General features: G+C 31.9%; 1 protein-coding gene across 3 annotated transcripts in view; it reads right to left on the minus strand.

The window, feature by feature from the left end:
• Window positions 1-9,376, minus strand: part of Fdl (fused lobes) — a 39,334-nt gene extending 29,958 nt beyond the window's left edge. For 2 of the 3 annotated variants that reach the window (XM_083048556.1, XM_083048555.1), the window contains exon 1: window positions 8,910-9,376. The gene's annotated coding sequence lies outside the window, so the exon portion shown is untranslated. The remainder of the gene's footprint in view (window positions 1-8,909) is intronic. The other variant, XM_083048557.1, reaches the window with a different exon arrangement.
• Between the last annotated feature and the right edge of the window lie 282 nt (window positions 9,377-9,658).

Below are 9,658 nucleotides of genomic sequence, written 5' to 3' on the forward strand. Positions count from 1 at the left end.
CGTAACCAGAAACAAACTGAAAATATTATAAATTAGTACTGATTTGTTATTTTAATTAAATAGCAAAAAAGTTTATATTTTAAAGTATGAAAATTAACTTTTTATACATATCGTTTAATAATAATTAGTGGCCAAAAGATCAAAATCGTTAAAGTATAATAATTATATAAGAAAAAAACACAGTACGAAAGACTCAAATGCAGAGGTGAAGGATAAAATAGCGCGCGGTATATCTTTATCTAAAATCAACAGCGAAACGCCCCGCCATCGCGACATAAAATTATATATATACCATAACGCAGATAATTACAGAAAAGCGCAAATTACTTCGCCGACATAGTTTTACCGTAAAACAGGCACTTCGTCATCGTACATATACATACGTACAATAATATCAGACTGAAAATCAATATTACGATTACGCGTAATCAATATTCTCTCATCACGCGACCTTTGCGAGAAATGGAGCCAAAATGAGAAAATATAATAATTTCGGTCTATGGATTACGAAGGGGATTCTGCGGCGAAATCCGAGGCTCCCCATAACGAGTTCGCATGGAAATACCTAATTGCTAACGATGATATTACGCGTACCTATATACGTTCCGCGTGCGATTCGCCTCGGATATGTCGTAATTAGATTAGATTTACACAGAATAACCCGTGTTTACATTTCCCAACGGTGTAACGCAGAATTGTGCCACTTGCTCCGTTATCAATTTAGCTAGTCGCACGACAGCATACACGTTTCCACAGATAAGCCGGTATGTATTGTATATGATCCTTTTTTAAAATGCATATAATGCCGCTGCGAAAGATATAGCAGAAAGAAAGATAGATGTTTGTAACACAATGCGATAACGTTATAGCATTAATTCGAGGTGTATATTTTGAAAAAGTAAAAATTCATATATGAGCGTTAATTAATAATATATAAACTAGACTAGAAATATTAAATAAAAAAAAATTTTCCAAACGATACATATCGAGACAAATATTAATTTAAAAAAAAGCTCGTTAAAATTGGAAGCGTGATCTTGGAACAAAAAAAAATTAAATTTAATTATTGAAAGAGAAATTTAAAAAAAATATTTTCAATATTTGCAATTTTACTATTGTACGCGTAATAAAACTTATATAAGGATAAAGATAAGTTGTTAAATAAAATATACGCCGCGCAGAGAATTCCAAATAAGTTTGTCGATAGAACGATTGCAGAGTTTATTTTTCTCTCTGCGGACCTCATAAAATACCCTGGGAAATTTTCTTTCGTGGCTCCTCATTAAGTTTCAATCGGCCATTAAATGCATCGGTATCGCGTGTACACATGCATTATTCAGCAATAGTTGGGCGATTGTCTCAACAAAAGTGGAGTAACCCGTTTTCGTGCAGCATCACAATGTATACATATATATACAAACTGACCCGTGAGATTTTATTAAGCGTATAGAGATAGACAACAGAATCGCGATAAACGTAAAATAATCATCCATGTGTGAGATAATAGGATACGGGGGTAGGCTCATGAGCATCAATAACGCGATTTGTCATCGCCCTCAATTAAAGCGACCTTTACTTGCGCCTAGATCAACGGTGACGACCGTGATGTTCGCTGATGAACAAATCATGCTTATGTTAGTGCGAAACACACGGCAAAGTCGCGAAATTGATGAACGTCAAAATGCCAACAAATTAAAATTTTAATTATTAAAATAAAATTACTTGTTTTATATATGCAACGGTTGTATATAATTTCAAGTTTCGTTTGATGTTTGTAACTGCTACATTTTGGTATGCAAAATATGACAAAATTTGTCAATCATTAAATGTACAAACGTACATAAATAGCGTACATTTAATATTTCTCCCTAATAAAAAAAGTATTTTAATTCTTCTAATATTTTTTATTTGTCAAAACTTTTATCGAAGTTAATAAATATCGCGGACAGAGAGATAAAACTAGGCAATGGAAAACCTCTCTCAATAACATCGCTGAACAATAAATTAAAATTATAATTATTACGAATTATAATAGATAAGATTTTTATTGACATTTTTCATGGCATATATTGTAAATAAGAACGACATAATTCCCTTCGTAAATATATACGAGTAAAGTATCTGTCATACGAAGCTGATGTTATTCGGATCGATTTTTACGAGTACAGTATCCATGTCACGAGCCGAATTGTTTCAATGATCGTTGGCACTACGAAACGATATGCGTGATAAGTAGGTATAGCACGATATGCCATATGCAGATGTCTGTATTTTTGCCAATGATATTAAGCCGTGACGAGATAGAATGCATTAGTAATGCGATCCAACACGCTACAGTTTAATATGATAATACAATATGTGATTCTTGATAAAAGAAATTGATTATCGATAGATATTTCGTATGCGCAAAGATACGGAGAGCACAAATAAATTTGCAATATTTGTATTCGAATAATAAATGGAGAAAAATACAGAGAATGATAAAGTAGCATAAAATATAAATTTGATAAACGATATTGTTCAGAATGTCTATCATTGGCAGCTAATTTTTATTATAATTTCAACTTCGTTAAAAAGCTAAATTTATTTGCTTAACTACATATTTCTCAAAATAAGATATAGTTTAATATAAGTAAAAATCAAAAGAAGAAAGTGAGAAAGAGAGAGAAAAAATATTATAATGAATTATAATGATCAGAAGATATAATTAATTATATCGCAATATAATTAAGAATATAATTAATTATATATCATATAAAATCAAATTATGATTCTAAACTACATTTTAGGAGACAAGATTCGTTGACATTATACGTATCTAAATAATCGCGGATTAACCTTCTTACTAACATGATAAATGTTATTTACATAAGTTTACAAATATATATACAGATTAGAAGATATGAGCTTGTGAGTCTTCCGCCATAGTTCGATACGATTCGCTTAATAGGATGTTTTGAGCTTAAAAAGGCTTCTTCTAGGCTCACAACTCACAACATACGCTTCTCACTTATGTGCATTCGCGTGAACATGCGTGCATTTGCGCGTCATGCACGCTTAAGCACATCGTAAAAATTACGGCTTTTTTTTCTTCCTCATAAGATGCATAAAATTATTTGTATTATTATAGTATTTTTGCATTTGGAAATTGTCACAAATTATAATTATTACAAATTATATAAATATGCAGAGAGAATTTTCTCTTAGAATTTATCCTAAACATTATGATAATCGTGGGACAATATAATATGGAAAAAATTTTATGGGAATTTCTCTGATTAATATATATATTTATCACAATAAAAATAATAATATCTATCACAATAAAATATAAAATACGTTTGATTAATTTTACTAAACTTTAGTATATTTTATATTTTATTGTGATAGATATTATTATTTTTATTGTGATAAATATATATTAATCAGAGAAATTCTCATAAAATTCTTTCCATATATACCATATTGTCCTACGATTACCTAGAAATCAGATAAAAATAATAGTTCAATGAATTACAAAATCTAATAATGATTTTATTGATGCAAACAAATTATTGGAAATTATCAAAAGTTTCTTCAATAGTATTCATTTCAATAGCAAATATTATAAATTATTTTTATGTTATTGCAGTTCGTATTATATATACGCGCGCACGATATAAAATAGCAAAAATATTTTTATTTTTAGAATATATATGTAGATTACATTAATGCATTCAAATTTCAAACTTTACATCTCCACTATGAGATATTCGAATTTATGAATTGAATATTAATTTAATTTTTCCAAACATTCGAGTGATGTAATGAAATAGTTAATTTGTTGTTCTATAATCTCCAATTAAACTCCTATCAGTTTTATTTTTATCTTAAAAAAGTTTAAATAATCGAAAGTGATATTACTACAAGAGAAACTAGGAAATGGAGAGGCTAACGTAATGTTATTATAAATTATTATCTCTATCCTTAATATTTCGTATTAATTTATACGGACAAGAGATTCGGGATTAGAGCAATAAATTAACATTAAATTAACATTTTATAATGCCATACATTCAAATTTGATTTCTCATAGTAGGAATATTAATGTATTAATGAATTTTAATACGTCCTATTATAATAAACCTAATTATTCTAATGATATATAATCCATTTATGGAAAAAAAATATTTCAAGATGAAAAAAATTAATATTCTCTCTCTTTCTCTCTCGCTTCTCTTATCTTCATAATGTAAAAACTATAAATATCCATGATACATAGTTTTTCGATGTATTCGTATGACTTCAGTCAAGTGATTGTATTACTGATGACACATTCAATTAACACATTTCCAACAATTCGTGTAACTTTAAATTTTTTTTAAGTGCTTCGATATCTTTGCTATTTACACATGAATTATTTTATCATCTTATCAAAACCGTATGTACGTTGAAAACACGTAATATATCTCAGTTTATATCATCGTCTATGAATGTAATCTTTAACTTGAAAATTATCAACTTAAAAATTATCATTTAATTTAAAAAGTATCAACTTAAAAATTATTAGCATCGATTGATGATTAATAATTGCAACTTCGTTAATGTGGAAATTCAGAGAAAATTAATATTTAATCCGCATTTGCCCCTATCGCGAAAACAATTTAATCCCTCTGGGTAAATTCAGCGCTTAAAGTATAAACGCTGTAATAAAAAATAGCGATTATATATAAAACCTTATAGCGTAACGCGTAAGCAGATGAAAAAGTATAACAGGACGGTATATTACGTTATAACAACCTCGATAATAACGTAATACTTCATTGAACTGTTATAATCGCGTACACAAAGAAACATATGTGCGATCATAACGGAGAGCCAGCATCATGTAATGGTCAATAAATTGTCAGTGGGATATTTTATCTATTATCCCGTATAGATATAGTGCGAGTAAATCAGTGGATCGATAGATTTATCTGGAAAGTGGCTGATTAAATTCTGTTCGCGACGAATCGATAATGTTACCGCGCCAAATACATAATTCACTTACATTTTGCGATAATTTGGTTATCACATTGATCAATGATATTGTAATGTAACGATGTAACTATTCCGTGACGAAATTTCAAAAAGTTGCTCCAAGAAAATTAATTACACGAGTGATTGATAAAGATTGACCGACATAAATATATATGCTGCACTTTTATAATATTATAATAAACGGTATGATTTAGTCCATATTTACTATCTAGGGAATATGTCGTTTTAAAATAGATTATCATATCAAGGAGAAATATAGATGTGGAGAAACTTATAAATGTAGACGATATTTTGGAAATAGATTCTTCAAGAAATTTGGAAATAAGATATTATTTTTAAGATATATCAATCTTCATCGTCATGTATTTTAATAAATATATAAATTAAAATTGACATTGAATTGAAAGTAAAAAAATGTTTTTACATCTTAAAAGAAAAAGTAAAGGGATTATAGGAAAAGCTTCAAAAAATATCACTTACATTTTGCGATAATTTGGTTATCACATTGATCAATGATATTGTAATGTAACGATGTAACTATTCCGTGACGAAATTTCAAAAAGCTGCTCCAAGAAAATTAATTACACGAGTGATTGATAAAGATTGACCGACATAAATATATATGCTGCACTTTTATAATATTATAATAAACAGTATGATTTAGTCCATATTTACTATCTAGGGAATATGTCATTTTAAAATAGATTATCATATCAAGGAGAAATATAGATGTGGAGAAACTTATAAATGTAGACGATATTTTGGAAATAGATTCTTCAAGAAATTTGGAAATAAGATATTATTTTTAAGATATATCAATCTTCATCGTCATGTATTTTAATAAATATATAAATTAAAATTGACATTGAATTGAAAGTAAAAAAATGTTTTTACATCTTAAAAGAAAAAGTAAAGGGATTATAGGAAAAGCTTCAAAAAACATCAATAACGTTCTGCAGTGATAAATAGTCACGTAGTTATGAATTAATTACGGTAATAGGAGAACACGGGATAAAATTGACAGCTCGCTGCATAGATCACAGCCGCTCTTATTTACATAGAGATTAAAAATGATTAAATACCCGTTTTCGATCGCACCGCTTGGCTCCCATTACAAGCTGTCCTCGCGATCGAGCTGACCTCACACAAATTAAACACTGCTTTCGTTTAGGATCGGTTTTACCTTGAATTTCGAAGCGCATGCACGTGCGTGAGATATTTCCAATCAAATGTACTTGATTTATTAAAATACATGACGATAAAGATTGAAATTGTATTGTTAAAAAAAAATCTCATTTATAAATTAAGAATTAAATTGGCTGTAAATTCTTAGTGCTTATTTATAAATTTCTTGAACAATCTATTTCTAAAACGTGTAACATGTTTGAAAGATTCAAGCACATTTTATGTGATTATAATTTATAAGTATAAAACATGTATTAAAAGAGGCAGAAATTTCTTTAAATATAATTCGATACAAAAATGAAACAATCTCTTTTTAATAAAAGCGTCGATATAATTATATTTAAAAGGATGATTTTAAAAAATAACGACTGATTTTTAAAAAAATTTAAATCTCAAATAAATTAAGGAAATTCTAAGACTTTTAATTTAAAACAGTTATTTAATTTGCTGTATATATATCTCCGATTAAAATTTTTTTTTTAAATTATGAAAAATGTAATAGCTTAAAAAAACGAAAATTATCCCTTTTTAACAAGACGTTCTATTCAGAGGCGTCCTGAACGCTCCATATTATTACGGAATATTCTCGAGAAGGAAGCAAAAGTTTGTAGAATGCAATTAAATAGCAAAGTCTTATTAATTTACTTGAGAATTCGGATTTTCTATATCACTTTGTGATTTAAATCTGTTATTATCTCATCTTAAAAGCGAATTTCGCTTTTTAATTAGAGATTTAATTATCAAGGCATTTTAGTGCAACGAAAAAAATGCATCAAATTTTAAGGAAATAAGTGAATTAATTCGGAAATCTATCGTTAAAAGACCGAGACTCTACGGTATTTCAGTGTTGAAATTATTCCCTGCGTGCATTTTAATTATTTCATAATATTTTAGACTGGATTTATTTACGAGCGAGCGTATGCATTTCCGTCGAATCGCGCACGCGAGCTGCATCACGAATGCACGGTATGGAGCGAATGTAACGATCTGGGCGGCGAGAATGGAAAGGCGAACGGCAGATCGAGCGTCGAAGATTCGTGTGTACGTGTGCGTGAAACGCATCCGATAATTAGGTGTGATTTTTGAAGGGCAAATTCTTTAGAGAATTTTTCCAAACTACTTTTCCAACGAGAAACATTTCTAGCACATCTTTAATCTTTATAACATCATATGTATATCAGAGAGAGAATATAAATAAACCTGAATTAATATTTTCTCAAACCGTGTGTGAAATCCACTTTAGAGACAAGGTCAAATTAAATTAGAATATCTTGAACGTGTCGGACATAGAAAGAGTGAGAGATAAATCTCTCTCATTCAAGAGACTTATAGAAATGTCCCAAATTATTCTATATTATTTTTTAAGGCTCCTGGCTCCTTTCTGACCATGTCGAAATCGTGACGTCAGAGGCGAGAAAACACGCTAAAATTTCTTAGATGCCATTTCGAAATAAAAAAATATTTCGATGAAACAGCACTTCAGATGGCTTTAGCACACTCTTAAAAAACCCCCGAAAACTATCCTTTCCCCTTTATAATAAATCAACAGCTGTAAAATGTAATATTATGAAGCCCAGTCCGTCTGGTCTTTGCACATGCGCAGTCATTCCGCATGTCAAAGTCTGATATCTCGATCATTTTACAGATGTTGATTGATTATAAAGGGAAAAGGATAGTTTTCGGGGGTTTTTAAGAGTGTGCTAAAGTCATCTGAAGTGCTGTTTAATCGAAATATCTTTTCATTAAAAAATGGCATCTAAGAATTTTCAGCGTGTGCTTTCTCGCCTCTGACGTCACAATCCAATATGGCCGCGGTGAGCACCCAGGAGCCTTAATAAAAAAACTAATAGATATTTTTACATATTATATATGATAATAGAAAAAGCAAGTACGTTTTCTTCAAATCCTAAAGACGAATGTATGTGTATTTAGGTTTGACAGAAAAAAAACATTTTCAAAATAAAGATACGCGCGCGCGATATTCTTTCTCAAGCATTTTATGATGTTTTTCTACTAGGTAGTAGCAGTTCGTTAGTGTGCTATATATAGCAAATAATAATAAAACATCACTTTAAACGCTTTTTTTATCTCTCTAAGGCCTCTTTTTCGTCGGTTGACTTTAACCTACGGTTAAACTATATCTTTGTCTTTTTTCAGGTACGTTCTTAAAAAGAGTCAAAGATATAATTTAACTGGAGGTTAAAGTTAACCGATGTTGGTAGAAACGGGCCTAACTAACATGCTAATCAAATGAAAACATTTCAACTTCACTTGTTAACATACGCGCAAATTGAAAAAAGTAACGAACAATATATTGAATCATATAGAAACTACCTGACATTATTCTTCTTTTATTTCATTATTTATTTAATTACTTATCAATTCAATGTATGCATCATGTCGGGATGACGTTTATCGACAATATAAAAAGTGTTTTACAGTATAATATTGACATTCGTCAAATATTTGACAAACGATTAAGACAGCCCGGCGTCCCGTTCTCGAAAGCCGGCTTAATTACGATACAATAAGATACATATTTTCGGGTGGGAGTAAACACGAGAGATCTGCCGAAGATACAAAGAAACAAAGGCGCGCGTTTTTCTAGATCGCCGCGGGTCAAAGCGGAAAAGGAAAGCGGAGCCTGGACCAGGCCAAGCTAGCCAGCACCGAAAGGCACAATCGTACAACATTAACTTACTTACCCTAACCTTCCAGCGCGATGGTCCTTCGGGATACGCGGCCTCGTCCCTCTGACTCCCCGGGGATGATGATAATGATGATGATGGTGATGATGCTGAAGACGCGCGTCCTTGCACGCGCGCGACGCGGGATTCACGTAGAGGAGCACGCACGAGTTACGCGACTGCGGACGCATCAATGGATAGTAGGAGAGACGCGTGAGTAACGGTATGCTTGGCCATGTCGCGAGAGAGAGGAGCCGAGCCGCCGGTGGGAGGGAGAGAAGGAGATGAAAGTGGAGGGGGGAGAGAGAGAGAGAGAGAGAGAGAGAAAGGACACACGAGATTTAACGCGCGCGCACGCACCTTGTCAATCCGAGCGAGACGAATCGCCCCAACACCCGGTTATCGCGTCGACTCCAGTCTCCGCCGTCGACGACATGTGTAATAACGAGAGATATACGCGAAATATACCTCCCTCTCGCCCGCGTATATCATACATCCAGGACGACGCGAACTGCATCTCACAATTATCACGTAGATGCTGAACCGCGCCGGAGCTGTCATCGCGCGTCAGCTGATCGAAGCTGTTTTATCGAATTTTCGTCGGTAAGTCAGGAAATGCTACGATCGATAATTCTCATAGTGTTGCTAGTTCGCTTTATTTTACAAAGATGGCAGTAGAGTGCAGAAACGACACGCGCGGAAGTGACAGCTCCGATCGGGTCTGACATTGTCCGTGACGTTGCTTGTCAAACGAATTAATTCGCGCT

This window comes from Prenolepis imparis, unplaced genomic scaffold (assembly GCF_030444845.1).
Source record: "Prenolepis imparis isolate NDT839.2.m4 unplaced genomic scaffold, iyPreImpa1.0 SCAF_10, whole genome shotgun sequence".
Classification (NCBI taxonomy): domain Eukaryota; kingdom Metazoa; phylum Arthropoda; class Insecta; order Hymenoptera; family Formicidae; genus Prenolepis; species Prenolepis imparis.